The 20,143-nt window shown below is 37.2% G+C and overlaps 1 long non-coding RNA gene and 1 pseudogene across 3 annotated transcripts; one reads left to right on the forward strand and one right to left on the reverse strand.

Annotated features, from left to right (window-relative positions):
- Positions 1 to 214: 214 nt before the first annotated feature.
- Positions 215 to 10,204, reverse strand: LOC132188658 (25.3 kDa vesicle transport protein SEC22-1-like; annotated as a pseudogene).
- Positions 10,205 to 14,889: 4,685 nt separating this feature from the next.
- On the forward strand, positions 14,890 to 17,047 carry LOC132187245 (uncharacterized). Of its 3 annotated transcripts, none has more exons than XR_009440807.2 (4): positions 14,890 to 14,908; positions 15,897 to 16,327; positions 16,605 to 16,667; positions 16,808 to 17,047. It is a non-coding gene; the product is annotated as an uncharacterized LOC132187245 (long non-coding RNA). The 3 variants fall into 3 exon arrangements; XR_009440806.2 differs by lacking the exon at positions 14,890 to 14,908 and adding an exon at positions 15,153 to 15,611; XR_009440805.2 differs by lacking the exon at positions 14,890 to 14,908 and having other exon boundaries at positions 15,626 to 16,327.
- Positions 17,048 to 20,143: the final 3,096 nt, after the last annotated feature.

The raw sequence follows: 20,143 nt of genomic DNA on the forward strand, positions 1-20,143 counted from the left end.
AGGTCACTCTTTCACGATTCTACATGGCAGATCTATCCCCCCGAGGTACCTACTAGACTACTTTCCTTCACCTAACCCATCAACAAGAGATGAGAGTTCATCTTAAAACACAATTCAAGTATGTATGTGGATGACAACAGACCAGGGGTCCAGACTATAATGCCACAAGAAGCATAGAGAAAATTCACAACAGTTTTCAGAATGATTAGTGTGATCACCAGATCTTTGTTTTGACCCAGAAGAGGAGGAAGACCACTCCTAACACAATGGCAACAGGGGCCCACTTCAGTATTAAAGCCTAAAAAAGAGATGCATAAGCAGATAAGTAAACTTCATCTTCAAAAAATAATCAGATACATGAGAGAGACAATTCAATATTAGAAATACATTGTGGCAGTTGAAAGGAGGCTAATAAAGAAAATGTCATGACTCGTCAAAATAAGACAAACATAAATATCATAAAGAAAATTTCTGTAGTAAAGACATTTGATAAGTGTCCACAAATGGAAATTACTCGATGATTATGCATAAAATTGTGTAAATCTAGTGTTAATAGATAGATGGCTAAGACCATGGATAGTCAAAGTCCCTTTTATTATAAGGAATCTTTATTAGGAAAGGTGCCAAGTGTAGGTATCATCTATAGAAAACTTAACAATGATCTTGTCTTTATATTCACATCAAAATATGGCATGAAGACTCAATGAAGCTGGAGGCACAAATAATCAACCAGTGCCAATGAAGCCAACCATTAAGCAATGTCCATACTCTAGTGGGAGTCCTCACACATAAATATGTGTGCATATATGATTGTCCCAGGCTAGAGAGTTAAAAGCAACTCAAAGAGTTAGGGTAAAGTTGTGTTGTGAAATTTCATGCTGTGAAGTACCATAAAGGGAAAAATCACAATACATAAGAAGTTTTTTATTTCAGAAAAAAGTTTCATAAGCAACACAAATGTAGCTTCACAAATGCAGCAAACATATTGCAACTTCAGTCGTACATTCAAGCATGCACACAAGGACTCCACATAGCAAAGAGTTTAGCAGGAGGATTTTCACGTATTTCACGCATTAATCGGATGAAACTAACCTGTCTGTTTAAGTCTCTTGCCTTATTAGCATATATTCGAGATTCTGATGTTAATCAACTTGACATTTCACTGACCTCTAGAAAATTGAAATTTGAATGTGATTATATGACCTGTAATATGCATGGCACATACTTTATGAAGGAAAATGTAAATGCATCTATCAGCCAGAAAGAGAGAGAGAAAGAGAGAGAGAGAGAGAGGAACATTGCAAAGTAATTCTATTGATATTTTAGAAAAATTCTAGAGAAACAAAAATGTGTGGCATCTACAGAAAAAAGAAAAAAACATGTGACTTGCATAAAAATAACAAGACAGGAGTGCAACTAAAATTTTGTGTTGACACCATATAATTTAACACATAACTTCACATTCAGCATGTGTTTTCAATCAAGTGCAAGTATGCTACATAGCAGTCTCTTTCCTAGGCCTGTTCCAGGTGTGTAGTTTCTAAAGCAAGTCTGGCTTTGCTCTTGTTGGAGATGGGGTTCATATTCCATGTCAGGGCCAAGGAGAACAGCACAGAAAATGGGATTCCTTAGGTGCGGAAGCATGGGAGATTGCTCAGGAAAGGACTACTCGAATCTTGGGAAGATGGAATTTCTCAGCAACCAGAAAGAGCAACCTAAGTAGGCGAGCTGCTCTGCTCAGAAGAGCAACCCAGGCAGGGGAAGTTGCTCGGTAACCAGGGAAAGCTACCTAAGCAAGGGAAGTTGCCTGGGAAAGCCATTAAGGTAGGGAAGTTGCCCAGTAATCAAGGGAGGGCCACCCGAGAGAGGAAATTGTTCAATAGACACATTGGTATACTTAGTAATACTTATGCCACGTCATGTAATAGGTTAGGTGGGGTGCAGGTAGTGCATCAAGGGTAAATTGGGGATTTCTATGTACTAGGTTAAGGTTTCATGGTTGAGCTATAAATATGCACTGTTGTAAGCATACTCGTGGATTTTGACAGAACATTAAAATTTGCCTCTCTTGTGGATGTAGGCAAAGTACCGAACCACGTAAAATTTATGTGTTTGTTCTCCCTTTACCGTATCTTCTTTCTTTTCAATGATAAGGTCACTAAGCCCTAAATCAAACAAATTCACCACAAATCGTATTAGAGTTGTTGGTCTTGGTCATACAATGGCGGTGAATGCTTCTGTTGCCAAATACAACATAGTAAAGTTCAATGGGATAAGAAACTTCAATTTATGGCAGCGAACAGTGAAGGATCTGTTGGTACAAGAAGGTTTGGTGAAAACACTGTACAGGAAAACATGGAAACCAAAAAGTATGAAGGACAAGGAATGGGAAGAGCTTAAGATGGCGGAGGTTACTAATCCATAACAACACATCAACTTGTTTAATCAAATTATCAGTGATCTGTTGAGGATAGATGTGAAGTTTGATGAAGAGGATATAGAACGGATGCTTCTTGCCTCCCTTCTAGCCTCCTACAGGCATTCGGTGACAACTCTCCTATGGAGGAAGGAGAACCAGAAAACAAAAGAGGTTACGACGGCCATGTTGGCTTATGACCAGTGGAAACTGGAAGTAGAGTACATCAGAGTGCTCTAGGGAAGGGCTTGTAGCAAAGGATAGCCTAGATTGTGGAAGGAGGGAAGAGAAAGATAAATCTGGGAAGAAAGGGTCCAGATCTAAGTCCAGGAAGGACGTAAAATGCTTCAAGTGCCATTAGAAGGTGCATATGAAGTGGAACTGTCCAAAATGAAAGAAGGGAAAGGAGGAGGAAAAGAAGAAGGATGGGTCAAACACGTCGAATGTAGTGGAAGAAGATTCAGATAGGAGTGATGGTAACATGTCTATCTGTCTCATCGAGATCTGACCATTTCACCAATGGCTCAATCTTGAATTCATCATGTTTATATCATATGTCCCCTCTTAGGGATTGGTTTGACACCTATAAAACGGTAAATAACGGATCTATTCTGATGGGGAAAGATGTATCCTGCAAAGTTGCAGTCACCATTATAATTAAAATGTTAGACGGTGTGGTGAGAACATTGGGTGATGTGAGACACTTGCCAAATCTAAGGAAGAATTTGGTCTCGCTCAACCCCTTAGACTTCGAATGGGTATAGCTACAAGTCTGAAGGTCTAGTGTTGAAGCTAGGGTGACGTGGTGGTGATAAAGGGTTAGAAGGTTGCTGGAAACATCTACAGGCTATTGACTACTATGATTGTAGGTGGAGCAACTGCAAGCACTTCGTCTGAATCCGAAGAAGATAATACCCTCTAGTGCATATGCTGTTGGGGCATATCGGGGAGTGTAGCTTGAAGGAATTGCATAGGAGAAACTCGCTTCAAGGAGTCGAGTCAAGCAAGCTAGAATTTTACAAGTACTGTGTTCTTGGTAAACAGAGTAGACTGCAATTCAAACAGAAGGAATCCTAGACTACATTCATTCAAATGTTTGAGGTTGGTGGCAGTAGCCTCAAAGGGCAGTTCTCTCGATTTTGTAAGCTTCATTAATGATTATTCCCAAAAGGTTTGGGTTTACTTCATAAAGTACAAGTTTGAGGTCCTTTCGAAGTTTGGAGTGTGGAAGGCTGAAGTGGAAAACCATTCCCAAAAGGAAGATAAAATGCCTCAGGACATACAACAGTATAGAGTACAAGAAGACCGAGTTCTTGAGGTTCTGTGAAGAACACTGTAATGTACTACATTTCTTGGTCAAGCGTACATCATAGCAAAATGGTGTAACTGAGAGGATGAAATTGAAATTGAATGTTGGGACGTACATTTCAATGACCATTGTGCATGAAATTGAATGTTGGGCTTCCCAAGATGTTTTGGGTTGAGGCAATGAACATGGCTTGCAACATCATAAACCATTCAATTAGGGTGGTATGTGGATGCGGTTATTGCCTATAACCGCATCTGCAATTGCAATATGCTATTATCACTTTTAGGTAACCGCATTTGCCTGCTTAGGTGTGTGGTTACTAACCGCTATCCGCGCGGTTATTGAAGGGAAAACTGCACCGCTAACTGCCTATCAGGTAATGGACCTATTTTAGTGTTTTGAGCATTCTTTGGGCCCCTATCATGGCCTATTTTAAACGATTTTGAAATTGCTTTGGGCCTTTTTCTTCTTCTTTTTTGGTTTTTTAAGCTTTAATGTTTTAGATGAAATTCATATCTTGATTCCACATTACAACATAAAAATAACAAAGAAAATACAAAGACCCCATAATGGGTTCATCCACCTTAAAATAACAAAGAAAACACCTAAAATTCACTTCCAACTAAAACAAACATACAAAGGGTTGTTGAAATATAAATCTGACAACATTACAAATCCAGTAAACATAGAATATATATTATAAATCCAACAGACCTAATATATAATTTATATATTATATATAAGGGTATGCGGTTAATGGTTTTTGCTAACAACATCCATATATGGTTATGTGGATAGCAATTAGTTTTTTTTGATAAGTAATGTTGTACATATCAAAAAGCGTAAGGAGCCCCTAAGTATACGGAAAGTATACACAGGAAAACCAAAGCCAGCCCACAAAATGATCCCCATAAAAGAATTCTAAGACCCAAAGAAGCCCTGCAATACACTCCCAAAACCCCATATAAGCCCTAAACTCACAAGCGGTTAGTTACGGTTAATAACTGCCTGCTTGTACAGTTCTTGTACTTGACAGGAAGGTCATTGAGGAAGTATAGCCGGGAAAGCAAGTTGATTACTCGATGATAAGAGAATTTAGGTGCCTTGCGTATGTCCATATATCAAACGAGGAGAGGTCAAAGCTCGACTCAATTAAAGAGGTGCATCTTTCTCAAGTATGAGAAAGAGGTGAAAGGATACATGCTTTGGGATCTAGAGGCACAGAAGGTGGTGATAAGTGGGACGTGGTGTTTGATGAGACTCTATGCTAAGGAGTTTCAGGAAAGATGGGGAGGTCAAACCAAAGGGAAGCAAGAGCAAAGAATCCGTGTTGGAGATAAGGCTGGAGAAGATTGAGGAATAGTCTCAAGAAGAGGAGTCTAGTAGCAGGGAGCATGACAAACATAACAGGGTAGCAAGAGAAAGATCTAGGAGGAACATAAGGCTGCCGTCAGGGTACAACTTCGATAACATAGTATTTTAGGCTTTGACACCAATAAAGGGGATCCATCTACTTTTCAGGAAGTGGTGAGTAATGCTGAAAGGGGCAAGTGGATGGAGGCTATGATGGAGGAGATTGAGTCCTTGTGTAAGAACTAGACTTGGGAGTTGGTGCAACTTCCCAAGAAAAAGAAGTAGGGTGCAAGTGGGTTTTTTCGGAAGAAAGTAGCTCTATCAGAAAATGAAGGGGAAAAGTTCAAGGGTCGGTTAGTAGCAAAGGGCTACTCAGAGAAAATGGGTGGACTACAATGAGGTGTTCTCCCTGGTAGTCAAGCACACTTCCATCAGGGTAGTGTTAGTTTGGTGGCTCATCTTGATCAGGATTTGGAGTAATTGGATGTAAAGACGATGTATCTTCGTAGTGATTTGGAGCAGATTTACATGGAACAACCAGAGAGATTCGTGGAACCCGGTAAAAGGAACCATTTGTGCAGATTGTGGAAGTCCATGTAGGGTTGAAGCAATATCCGAGACAATGGTACAAGAATTTCGATTCCAACATGATTGAGATAGGCTACACTCAGTGTGAGTATGATTTTTATGTTTATGTGAACGCCTTGGATGACGGTCGCCACGTATTTTTGTTACACTATGTGGACGATATGCTAATTGTGGCAAAGAGCAATAGGGAGGTTGACAAGTTGAAAGCCTTGTTGTAAAGGGAGTTTGAGATGAAGGATTTGGGGGTGGCTAGGAAGATACTTGGGATGGAGATACGTTGGGACAGGAAGGCTAGGGTTGTGGTTATCATAGAGAGCAGTACGTCCATGGAGTGTTGGAGAGGTTTGGTGTGGAGAATGCCAATTTGGTTAGCACACCATTAGCAAATCACTTTAAGTTGTTAGCTAGCCAATGCCCAAAGACCGAGGAAAAGGTCGGTGATATGTCAAAGGTCCCATATGCAAGTGTAGTTGGAAGTCTGATGTATGCAATGGTTTGTACTAGGACAAATTCAGCTCATGCAGTGGGCATGATAAGCAAGTATATGTCAAATTCAGGAAGAGAATGCTAGATATCAGTGAGGTGGATTTTGAGATACTTGAGTGGTACAGTAGACCATGGGTGCATATTTGCTCGTCAGGAGGGCTGTGTATTAGTAGGGGGATTCGTCAATGCCGATTAAGCGGGTGACATGGATGACAACGAGTCCACAACTGGTTGTCTTTCACTCTCTTAAGGGACCTATCTGCGGAAGATCCATGCTACAATCCCTAGTAGCAATGTTGATGGTAGAAGTGAAGTACATGGCGGTAATTGAAGCTATCAAGAAAGCATTATGGCTAAAAGGGATAGTCAAAGAGCTCGGGGTAGAGCAAGGAGGTGTACAATTGCATTATGACAACCAGAGTGCCATCCATTTGGCAAAGCACCAAATGTATCATACTCGGACAAAGCACATAGATTTGTAGTTTCACAGGATACGAGAGTTGATTATCATGGGTGGGATGATGTTGGAGGAAGTTCACACTTCGAAAAATGCAATTGACATGCGGACGAAGCCTGTTCCAACGGCCAATTTCTAACACAATTTGGACTTGATATACATTTTGCACTTCTAGAGGTGGGAGACAGTGACCCAACCTATTGGTTCCATGTGGAGGCATAGGTTCAATTTCCTAAGGGTGTGAAATAATTTGCCAAGGTGGAGATTGGTGAAGATGTGGCTCATATTCCATGCCGAGGCTGAGGAGAATAGCACATAGTATGGGATTCTTGAGGTGCGGAAGTGTGGGAGATTGCTCAAGATAGGACTACTTGAATCCTAGGAAGGAGTTGCTTGGCAACCAGGAAGAGCAACCCAAGTAGGGGAAGGGCACTGCTCAAGAGATCAACACAGGGAGTGGAAGTTGCTCAATAGCAAAAGCTACCTAGGCAGTGGAAGTTTCCTGAGAAAGCCACTCAAGAAGGGAAGTTTCCCAATAATAAGGGGAGAGCCACCTGAGCAAATGAAGTTGCTTGGTAGACAAGTTGGTATGCTCAGTAAAACTTATGCCACATCATGTAATAGGTTGGGTTTGGTGCTGGTAGTGTTTCAGGTGTACATTGGGCATTTCTATGTACTAGGTTAAGGTTTCAAGGTTGATGCGCTATAAATATGCATTGGTGTAACTCTACTCGTAGACTTTGACAAAATATTAAAAGTCACCGCTCTCCTGTGGATGTAGGCACAGTACATAACCACATAAAATTTATGTGTTTATTTGCCTTTACCTTCCCTTCTTTCTATTCACTGATACAGGCTCAATGCCTGAATGGATCAAATTCACAACAGCTTTCAATGCTACTTGCTCCTCAAGATGAGGACTCTAATATGGAAAGTGAGATCCTTTACATGTGGATAAATATCTATTGCACTCTACTACTATATTGACCATGGAAAATCTTGCTGTAATATCATCTTGTTTCTAGACTAATTACAATCACCTAAAAACAAAGCAACATACATGGTTTCCAAGTACACAAATACAGGCACTCCAACACATTGAATCATGTCCTCTATGGTGGTTCCCTATGTGCTATATATGTAAAAAGGAATGCAGGCCTGTTAAATAAATGTACAAGTTGATCCTAGAGCATGAATTACTGAATTTAACAATGCCTTAGCTTGATGAGTTCCATTATGTTGCATAGCTTTAAACAAATATAAGAACAAAACAATATAACTAAATCCAAGTATTTCTTAGAAAAAGAAGAAATATCTTACGATCCAACTTTTCACCAACACTAAGAACTTCCTGAACATTGCGAGTCATTATTTGGTGGACTTCATAGAGTTCATCATTCAACTTTGAAATATTCCGCTGAGTACGAGTGTCCTGATACATTTTCTTCATTTTATGTATGAATGTGTCTTTTAACATAACAAGAAATGGGAAAATCAGACCCGTCAGAAGAAGCACCAAAAACAATGCTGTAAGAATATGAAGCGGCTAAAAGGATCATGTAGGAAAAAGTGAGAACTACCAAATTTAATGAAGGCATAAGGTCTGGCAGCAGTTTCAATTTGAGGCCCATTAGCACGCTCAAATTCATTCTTGAGGTCTTCAAGGTATTGAAAGGCAAGTTTCTTAGGATAAGCACGGTCACACATTGTCAAGTAGCAAACGCGTCCTTTAATAATGTAACTAAGAATTTACGTCAAGGTAACCTTAAGATAGTTCCAGCATTCAGAACACATTGTTATTTTAGTGGATCTTATGGAAAAGAAAATATGATGTCTTGACTGATGTAAAAAGTAACAAACTGCAGCTGAGCCTCTTACACCTACCAAAAGTATGCAACTATCTGAGACAGACCTACTGGGGGACCCTCCTACCCTCCCCCCAAAGGTCCATCCCTGCTTAAAGGGGGTTTTTTTTTTTTTTTTTTTCATCCCTGATTGAAAGTACTTGAAATAAAAAGTTACCAATATTTTTTTTTTGCCGTGTGCACCCATTTAGGAAATTTTTTTTATTTTTGATAAGTAATCTTTCTAAAAGCTCATAAATCCGGATTTCTAAAAGCTCATAAATCCGGAACTCTAGAACTGTGATTACTCTTTTGTTTTTAGTAAATAGAATCAAATTACACAAAAACAAAACAAAACAAAAGCCTTTATAATTTATCCCTAGGTTCTCTAGAGCAAGCGAATATCTATTTTCAAAGACAGAAAAAATAATGTCAACCTCTTCAATACAGCTCTTCTATCATCTTTTTTTTTTCTTAAAATAACTGTAAATGAATTTATAGACAAAGAAAAGAACTCTTCTAAAAAAGGACAAAAATAAATCATATTTGATAAACATATCATAAATAGTTTTAGACAAAGTTTTCCTCCAAAACAGGTTGGATGAAATTCCTTCAACTTAGTCTGTTAAATTGACTAGTATGTGAGAATCAAATGCTTTAAAGACAAATTTCAGTTTAATAGACTATGTTTGAGAAAATCAATTTGGAGGAAAACTGTCCAATAGTTTTCGTCATTTTTATGGGTATCAATTGAGAAATATAACGCATCCCCCACAAAACAAAGAGTATTTAAAATATGTACTTTTTATTTTATTTTTTGATAATTAAAAAATGTGTTTATGAATGTTAAAAATCTTGGTGTGACACAAGCATAAAGTAAACCTTGGACTATTTGCACTTCACTATGTGCGTTTCGCTATGTACATTATGCACCTTATATATCCTACAAACATTTTATCAATTTCGATTGGTCTTTACCAATCAATGTTTTCTTGCAAACAAATAGGAGGATATTATCATTCACCAAGAAAACCGTACAGCTGCTCATATATTCCCAAAGACAGACCTACAAGGAGCAATGAGGGCTTTTAGAATTATATCCCAGCCCCTTAGATAAACATTTACACCCATCACATCTCATATATGTTAAATAGGGCAGAATCATTTGAACTGAACAACTACAGCTACAGGGAACTTAATAGCACACACTCATCTACAAGTCTCAATTAACTCTCCATAATTCACATTTTGTTTGAACCCCACCCTCAATTGAATTGGGATCAAGGCTTAGTCGAGTAAGTTTGGCAAAGAGATTGCATATTCCAAACCATACGATGAACAATACTGGAAAACTATTTTTCTCAAAAAGTAATACTGGAAAAATAATGGTGCAAATGAAAAAGTGCACCATGCATACTTTTCTCGTAAGTTAAAAACCGCCAAGGGGAACAAAAGGAAGCATATGAGAGGAAACCACCTCAATCAAAAGAAATAGAAAAGAAAGAACAGAGGACTTAAACTGTAATGGCATGGCAACATTCATAAACAAACTCACAAGGATATTGGAAAACATAAGGGCCACTTTCAACTGACATCCTTGAAGCCTCATTCTGGCCTCTTGAGAGGTTTTTAAACAATGCCTTGACTTGCTGTTTGTAGAATTCAGCATTGTTTAAATCGCGGCCATCATCAAGCCCCTCTGCTAGCGGAAGACCATCAGTAATGCGAGCAATCATCGTCAACTTCACCATCTTCAGTTCACAACTTCTCAGCTATACAAAAAAATAAAAAATAAAAAATTAAATAAAATAATAATAATAAATTAAATTAAAATTAAAATTAAAATTAAAAAATGTAAGCCATTTAAAGCCAGACCCACAGGAGATAATGAACAAGCCAAAACTACTCAAAAAAGAGATGCTGATACACAAACTGAAAAAATAACTCGGCTTTAGATCAAAACGAACATCTAGATTCATAATAACCTAAGAAATCATTTTTCTCTTTGGATCGTCCCTGAAGACAACAATGCAAGGACCCAATTTGCAAAATAAAAACATTTGCTCACCAAAATTTATGGCCCAAAAGATTTGACTAAGGCTCTGTTTACTTCGACGTAAAATGATTTCCGTTTGAAAATATTTTCAGGGAAGTCATTTTTCCCGAAAATTTTTTCCATCGAAAACATTTTACGGTGTTTACCGCGCGTACGGAAAATCAATTTTTTTTAAAAATATTTTCATTTAATTATATTAACCTATAAAATATAATTTTTATTCAAAATAGAAAAATAAAGTAATTTATGTTTGATTGTTAAAATTCGACAAAAACAATCAACCTATCCAAGAATATTTTTGAATTTTCTATTTTTTCAGAAAAAAAAAAATTGAAAAAGTATTTTGAAAGTACTATATCTAAAAATGTCCATACATCAATATTATGAATATTCCGCATCTAGGAAGATTGATATATATGAAAGGGCAAGTACATTACTTTCATCTTGCTTAAAAAAAAAAAAAAAAAAACTATGAATTCTAAAATTCAACCACAAATATTACAATATTACAAGAATTTTACATAATTCAAAGAAAGATATAGGACTCATTCTTATTTGGTCAATATAATCTAGTCTGCTTCCATAAAGAATACTATCCATATAAATCCCTCTTTTATACTCTCGATTAACATGAGGCTCTCTACGTAATACTCTCCTAGATCTAATATCTTTTAAGATTACAAGCCTAACAGCAAGAACAGATGCAACTGTGGTCGTAACTATCGAAAGAATTATTTCATCCATCTGCAAACAACATAAAAATAAGCAATAAGCAATAAATCACATATGCATTATTTCTCTATGACAAATGATTAATAAATTCCAAAATTATTCCATCTCAAATAGTCACAATCAATCAAAACACTAGATTATCAATACTATGAACAAACTTAACCAAAAAGCAGAAACAGAGCAAAAGAAACTTCAGCAATCAAGCAGATTAGACTCAAAAACTGCTTAAACACCCCAACAAACCACTCCACAGCAACCATAGAAATTTATAAACTTTAATAGACTCAAAGTTAATGCATGAGTGGTTTCATATAATGCACTCACACATTGAAACCATAGAAATCCTACGGGTCTCAGATTCTAATTAAATCCAAAAAGAGGCAATCTCATCCCACACTCCTATAGCTTAATTCCTCATACAACACAAAAAACAAATAAAGGACAGGACGAGACAAGTTGATTTCTTTGTTTATTTTCCACTCCCATACTCTCAATTTCCCTCTATCCCCAACTTACAACCATTTTGGGCAACCAGATAACTTGGTCATATTTTAAGAAAAAAGCAGGGCATGAATTTTCAGCTAAATACTTTGCAAGAAACAGAAGCATTTACTCTGCAGAAAGAAGCTTAACTAGTAATGGGTTTTAATTATTACATGCAATGAAGTTAAGCAAGCAGAGCAAAAATCAGGAAGTTGAAGAACAAAACCGAACACAACATCTAGTATTTAGCACCCCAACAAGTGAGAGCGACAAAGAGAAACAAACGTTGATCTATAGGAGATAAGACAACATCTAGTATTTAGATAAGATAAGATAAATTTAAACTCAGATTTTAAATTTATAAACTTTAAAATTAGAATATGAAAGTCAAAAGTAAGTAAAGCACAGGGAAGTTTCATAATTATTAGAATTCAATGTTTTTGGTACCAAATCTTTAATGTCAATCCTAAGGTGGAACTTCAAGACTAACATGGAGAAGACAATGTCTTCTTCAGATAATGGGCAAATTATGCTGGTTGGTTTTATTGCAGGGTATGACCAAAAAAGCATATGACTATCCCTTTGGATGTTCATAATCCTGGTTGGGGTCCCAGGTGTACATTAAAGGATCAATCAATCTTGTTTATTCATCTATAATCTTGCTTTATTGCTAAACTAAATCTCCCTTTTTCAACCAAGACTACATGAATGCTGATGACAGTAAAACGAAAATCCAACCAAGACATCACATAGCAAAACACCAAGCAAAGAGCCAAGAGCCACCGAAAATCCCCCCCAATCTGCCACCAAACAACCGGAAAATCAAAAGGAAACAAAAACCTATTCGGTTGAGGTTCATCTCAAAGTCAGAACTTCCAAGAATCAACAACCAAAACAGCCCATAACAATAAAGATCGCAGAAGTTCTCATTTTCCAAAATCCACACCCTAGACCCAAAACCTAAATCGCAAATCTGATACATTAATAGGGAAAGAAACCAAAATCAAAATTGCTCGAATAGCTCCATACATATGGTTCAACAAAGAAAGAGAAAGATGAGAGTACCTACGTTGGGTTTGAAGAGTGAAGCTCGGCCGAGAGAGAGATGAGTTGTGCAGGTGAAGGAGAAGCTACAGCTGCAGCTGTGCGTGAAGGTGAAGGTGAAGGAGAAGCTGCGCATGAAGGTGAAGGTGATGGAGAAGCTACGCGTGAAGGTGAGGAGTCGGGGTTTTTTGGTTTTTTTTTTTTCTAATCAGAAGAGCGTCGGGTTTTTTTTTGGGTTGAGCAAGGAAAATTCGTAAACCATTTTCCCTAAAAATGTAAAGGTTTTTTTGGTCAAATCGAAATATTTTTGGTTTGACCACTATTTTACATCGTAGTAAACACCGTAAAATGCAAAAAAATCATTTCACGTCGAAGTAACCTAAATAACAAGTGTCCAATGATACGATACCCAAATAATCTCCATTAATTTCACATAATCGTAATATTCCTTAGTAATTGCATAATATTGCAATCTATATGATATTAGGAAATAATCTGGTTGTGCGTGTACCGTGGAGGTGTCCGCGGCACCTAACGGTGGTGGCTGTGCAAAGTGGAGGGCTGCTCACAGAGGCAAAAACACGGGCGGTTTGAACATGAATAATGTCGTGTGATGGTGTTGTACGGTGCAGCGGCGGCGTTGGAATGGCCGTGCGGTGGCTGATGAGCTCCAATTGCGGTGGCGCGGAGCCTGACGTAGCGAAGGCTCGCTTGAACGATCGAATCCTTTATTTAATTGAGGAAGAACTGAAGAAAGCGTTTGTTTGGTTACACGGATTGCTATCCAGGTTTGTGGGTTTCTTCATCCTAATCAGTCATAAGAGCATATCCTGTTTGGGTACAAGTGTAAGGCAGCCTTATCCTCATTTAAGTATGTCCCAATCTCAGGTTAATAGCTATAACTGAAGCCGTTTGGTTCTAGACATAAGGTAATCCATATTCTAGTTTTCCTATAACCATGGGTAAGTTTTATAACACTCTAAAATACATGGCAATTATTTTAAAATAAGTATCGATTTACAAATCAATATAGGGTTAAATACTAAATTAGTCCTTCGGGTTTTATTACTTTATTTTTTCCCCCTAGGTTTCATTTTTATCACAGGAGGTCCATGTGGTTTTAATAATAGACCAAGTTAGTCCTCCGTCAGTTGACCATTAGTTGAACGAAATTTTACGTGGACCAATCAAACGTTGACACGTGGCACCTACTTAAATTTGGGGGTGGCTCGGCCACCCCCTAGGCTCCATGGGGGTGGCTCAGTACCCATTGCGGGTGGTTTCGACCACTCCCTTGGAGCCAAGGGGGTAGCTGATCTGGCCAGATGAGGGTGGCCAGGCCACCCCCATGGCCAAAGGTGGTGGCCGAGCCACCCCCAAATGGCCAAGGGGTTGGCTCCCAAATTTTTTTTTTTTTTTTTTCAAAAATACCTTTTTTATTTTTTGATTTTTTCTGAAAAAAAAAAAAAATTAAGTTGGTGCTACGTGTCAACATTTGATTGATCCACGTAGAATTCCGTTAAGTCAACTAACGGTCAACTGACGGATGACTAACTTGGTTTATTATCAAAACTATAGGAATCTCCTATGATAAAAATGAAACCCTAGGGGGGAAAAAATAAAGTAATGAAACCCTAGGGACTAATTTAGTATTTAACCCATCAATATAACTTTTTTAATATTTCAATGTTTAAACATATAATTTTCTCTTAAAAATATATTATGACACCTATGTACAAGTGTTCCACCAAAAGGATGTTAAAAGGATTTTAAAAAGTTAGGATTTAGCCAAAAGACTAACAATCAGCTTCTCACTGAATGTTCGTTGAGGGACCATCGAATGTTTGAGCTCAACCTTTGTGCGAACGTTCGTCCACGGACCACACCGAACGTTTGCTGACCAAGTGTTCAATCTGTAATCCTAGAACCCATGTGTAAAGTGCAAACATTCATTGACAGTCTAAAAAAATAATTTTAACTTATTCTCCACCTTTTCAGACCAAGTCCCACTCCTCCCACTATAAATATCCCTTTCTTCTTGTCCCAAACTCCACCTCTACACCAGAAACCCAAATCCTAGAGTGGGAAGAGATTTTTGAGAAAGAATGAGAAGACTTTGGAGTGGTTTGTCATCTTCAAGGTAAGCTCTTCTAAATTTACTTGATTTTCATGTTGTACTTGTGATTTTCATGCTCTTTACAAGTCTTAAAAACACTTCATGTTTGCTTACACTACAAAAAAAAATAAAAAATAAAAGGAGGTTTAGTGATGGTTGTATAGTGTCGTTTTAAGAAAACGATAGTATACAAACACTCCAAGGTGTCGGTTTACTCTAAAACCGACACCCCTTAATGTTTTGGTTCCCGCACCCTAAACTTGCACGCGTGTACCTATCCCGCTACCCTCTCTCTCTGATCCGGCCCACATCTCTTCTCTTCTCTCTTCAATTCTGAACAGTATTCTCTCTCTCGCAGCTCCCTCTCTCATAGTTCCCTCTCTCTCTCAGCTCCCTCTTAATTTCTCCGTCTAACCTCATCCCATCGTGTACCTCGATCCCGCGCCTCTCTCCCCCTCAACTCTTCTCTTCTCTCTTCTAAACAACATTCTCTCTCTCTCTCTCTGTCTCTCACACACACTCTCTCTCTCTTTCTCTCTCTCTCTCTCAACTCCCTCTCTCTCTCTCTCAGCTCCCTCTTTCTCCATTTGACCTCTTCCCCCGTAGGCCGTCCTCGCTCACTAATCTTTCTCCACCGCGGTGCAGCATTCTCAGTCGGCCGTCCTCGCTCTACTGGTACCGATCGAACTCCTCCCCCCCTCTAGCCGACCTCCTCATCACAGTACTGGTATATATGTACATTAATTTGTTGGTTTGAGTTTTTTTTTTTTGTCATGCTGGGGTTAGGGTTTTCGCTTGATGATCATCAATTTGAGGTTATTCAGTGTAAATTTTGTTGGTTTAGGGTTCAGCTAGTTATGGAGCTTTAATTTGTTGGTTTGGGGTTTTTTTTTTCCTGCTGGGGTTTGGGGTTTGGGTACGAATTATGGATGTAAGGGGTCCTGTATTATTTGTGATGGTCCTTCCTGAAGATGAGGGAATTGATGCCAAATTACACTGCTGCAACATCCAGTTTGACAGAGGGATCAATACGATGGTTAGAGGACGACGTGTATGCGATTGCTATGGGGAAGCCGAAACACTCCGGCTGTGTATGAGGGGTACCTGGGGAACTACAGCACAAATCTAGCAGTCGTTTGACTAGGCCATCATCGCAAGACTCACAGGTTTCTACTTTACTAGGTGAGATTGGTATGTTGAAGGGATTATTGATGGCACAGCAGGAACGGTTCCAGGCACATGTAGAATAGTACGAGTCACAGCAGCAACTCTACGAGTCACAACATCAACTCATCCACAAACAACAAGAGGATATGTTGCAGATGCAGAAGATGCTTGAAGTTGTTATGGCTAATACAGGAACTAGCAGCCAATTTTCAATGTCAGACACAGAGTACTCTCCCGGCCATGTGAGAGCGAGATTATCAGTGGCCAGTCGTCTAGGTAACAGTCTTAATTTCACCCTTATGAGATAGATGAATAGTAGTACAAGGTAACATATACACTAGTTAATTAATGGTGCAAATAATACAAGGTAGTATTTAGTGTACGTATATACACATTATCTAGTAAGTCTATGATGCAAATAATACAATGACTTATTTATTATGCATGTGCTTGAACTTAATGGGCTGAAGATGAAGACTGTTTGTTATGTTCTTAAAAAATATGTTGCATTTTTTTAATAGTTGTTACTTAAGGGATCAAGTAATAAATGCAGGTGTGGAACTGCAACTGCAGAGGATGAACGGAGCTACACACATTTCTCGTGGTTCATCATAAAGTACGTATATATCCCCATCTCGATGGAATATATCCGTCTTATTGACATATATGAAATTAGATACATTTTCCATAGTTCTTTAGCTAAACTATTATGAAGTTTAAGATTTCTTGGTTTTTTTCTTTTTCAATGTATTGCAGATAATCGTTAACAGCTGTTGGTCTAGGAGTCAGCTAGCAAGTTGGAAGTGCATCAAGATTTTGTGATTGTATTACTTTTAATACTTTGTTTGGGTTATTTTATTCCTTTGATTAAACTTGAGTATTGCTTTGGATACATATTATGAGATTAAACTTTTACTATGTTGTTTTGGATATTATTTATGGGTTTAACTTGAGTGTTGTTTTTTATATTAGTTATGAGCTGAACTTGAGTCTTGAGTTGGATGTTATTTATGAGTTTGAACTTTAGTATTGAGTTGTGATGTTTAGTTATGATGTGATGTTGTGTTGCATTGAACCTATATTATTTATGAGTTTGAACTTGAGTATTGAGTTGTGATGTGATGTTGTGTTGCATTGAACCCATATGTTGAGTTGTGACAATTAGCTAGAATGAAGCATGTATTTGTTACATTTGTAGTTGAGTTGAGTTGAATTGTGACAATATAACCCATGTATTGAGTTGTATTGAGTTGCCAATATAACCCATGTGTTGAGTTGCATTAAGTTGTGATGTTGCATTCAAGATCTTGCTAGCTTCTTGAATTGTGCATGCTTCTTGCACAATGCAAGAAGCTGGCGTGCAAGAGGCAGGCAGCTTCTCGCATTGTGCAAGAAGTTGCCAGCTTCTTGCACTGTGCAAGATGCTGGAAAAAAAAAATTGTAAAGAAAAAAAATTCGGAAAAAAATATATATTAAAAAAAAAAAAAACCAAAGGTGTCGGTTTGGACAAACCATCACTAATTGGTGTCGTTTTGCCTAAACTGACACATTTTCTCATTTCCCTACCCTTGTTTCACTACCCTTAGGAAGAGTCACTATTAAACCTCACTACTTATGTAGTGACAATTTTTAGCCCAAAACCATCACTAAAGTGGATTTTTTTTGTAGTGTTAGGTTTACATGCTATTATGATTTGCTATGTTTACATGTAATGTACTCATTAAGAACCTAATATGAGTATTGTTACGTGATGATTTGGAATACGAGCTTTGCATGCATTCTGACCACTAGCGAAACGTTCTCTACATTATCACCAAACGTTTAGCTTAAGTCAGAACACTTGAACAGTGTCCAGAATGGGTGAAAATAAGATTTTTGTGACCTTAAGCTAGTTTGTTATTCGATATGACTTTGTGTGTTTAGAATAGACACCCTAATACTATGCAAGACGATAATCTGTGTTTTGTTATAGTAGGAGTCCAAAAATATTGGGGGAATCAAGTGAGCGTACGAGGTAAGTTAATACTTACAACTGTTTTCCTTAAAAACATACAATAAGTCAACTAATTGAGCACACGTATGTTATGAGCATAATCTTTTTATGCAACTTGATAACTGTCTTAATAACTGATTAATAAGATGCATTGTATGACATGGTACAACGGTACGTTCGGTATAATGGTCATGGACTTACTATACTATATATACTTGATTCTATGGTCAAATGTATGTATGATATGGTCCTTTGATTCAATGGTTCTTTTGTAACCGATGTAGCCATGTGTGAGTGGCGGGTCATTACAAAGACGTACATAGTAGTGTGGTCCACCTGAGGTCGAACTCAGTTGAGCTGCTAGTGTTATGAATAGTAGTGTACAATAGCTCGTGCGTCAGTGTTGTATTATAGGTCCCTAGGAACAGTGTCAACTCTGTTAAAAATGTGTAATATCTCGGGTAAACCATACATGATAGTTATGATTTATTCAAACATTAATTTTCTGCATTAAAACTTATAGGCGATTGTTGCTGGGATTACACCTACACAACTATAATTATATTTTAATGGTGTGATAACAGAGGCATCACCTCAATTGTTTACTGAAATAAATACATTTCTATTACTGCTTACAAACCAGAGCTCATTTCATACTCAACTGTGGGATTTACTTATTAAGTCTTAGATTTACTCAGTTTTTGCAGCTTATCAGGTTATTTGTTTTAAGAGGACCTTTAAGGAAAAGAAGTCTATGGACTATTGTACTTAGGTTTGATTAGAATAACTATATTTCAATTAGTAGCTTCCCGTCTGTAATTGATGATATCATATGCATGCATGATGACTTATTTTAGATATCCCATATTTGTCATTTTCACCTTTTGTTACAATTACTCTGAGTATGTTTAATGGGCGACTCTTTGAGTTAGTTACCAATTAACTGAATTGGGAGAATTGCTAGTAACCTTGCTAAAACTATAGAAGAAGTTGATCTCTATTCCACCCCATAATTTTCAATTTTTTTTTTTTTTTTTCTAGTGCGATTTTTTATAGTATTATGATAAAAATTGAATTCTTCTATAGTTTTATGATTTCCGTATGCCTACGATTTAGCTCATTGAATTAGTCATTTCATATCTATTACAATTGCTTATGTAGAAATAAATTTTTCAAAATTTAAATTTGACAAAATTCTACCTAAGATCGAAACATGTAACAAGAAAGATTAAGTAGATTAGCCATATTATCAATTGAAAATGAAATTTTAGAAAAACTTGAATATAAAAATTTTACTAGTAATTTTGTAACCCAAAAAGCGAGAAGAGCAATTTTAAGTAAAAAATAAAATAAAAAATACGTAATTAATATTAAAATAAACCTACTTAAATTTATCGCTTTAAGCCTCAAGATCTATCAAGTTGACCCTAGTGATAGTGGCTCAATAAACCTTTCCTTTGTTACCTGAGCTAGTTATTAACTTTTAAATATTCTGAAGACTTGGAAGAATATTAAATAAGTAAAAATTGACTGTATGTAGATAAGCAAATAATATGAATCAAATATTTTAAGGATGCTAAAGTTATAACTAACATGCATCAAAATTTAGATAATGATCAGAATTGGGTTAAGCTTTGTAGCTTGGTGGAGTGGTAAGTTATGATTGTATGCAACATGCAGGTGAGTTAAATTTCTTTACATTTTCTACCACAATAGTTAATGTTGTCATTATTAGTATTTAAAATATGTACAATGAAATAAAATCATAATATCTCTGCCTAAATAAGACTATGATAAAACATAGCCATTTGCTATGAAATAACAAAGTCATAGATACAATCAGAAAATTCTTACAATCAAATCCTATTTATGATATCAATTTCTGCTAAGCTATTTAAAACTTTAGTTATGAAATAGATCTTCTCCTGGCAGACTATATCTAAGATATGGGTAGCCTAAATTCTCAAAACTTATTTTCCAATCGTGAGAGATAATCCTTCACATTGATCTAATCCTCCTCGCCCCAAAGGTCAGGAGTCAACTCACGTCGTCGACTCAAAAGCCAGGACAAAAGAACAAAAAATAAATCAAAGCAAAAA

The sequence above is a fragment of the Corylus avellana genome, chromosome 6 (genome assembly GCF_965113065.1).
Source record: "Corylus avellana chromosome 6, dhCorAvel1.hap1.2, whole genome shotgun sequence".
Lineage (NCBI taxonomy): Eukaryota > Viridiplantae > Streptophyta > Magnoliopsida > Fagales > Betulaceae > Corylus > Corylus avellana.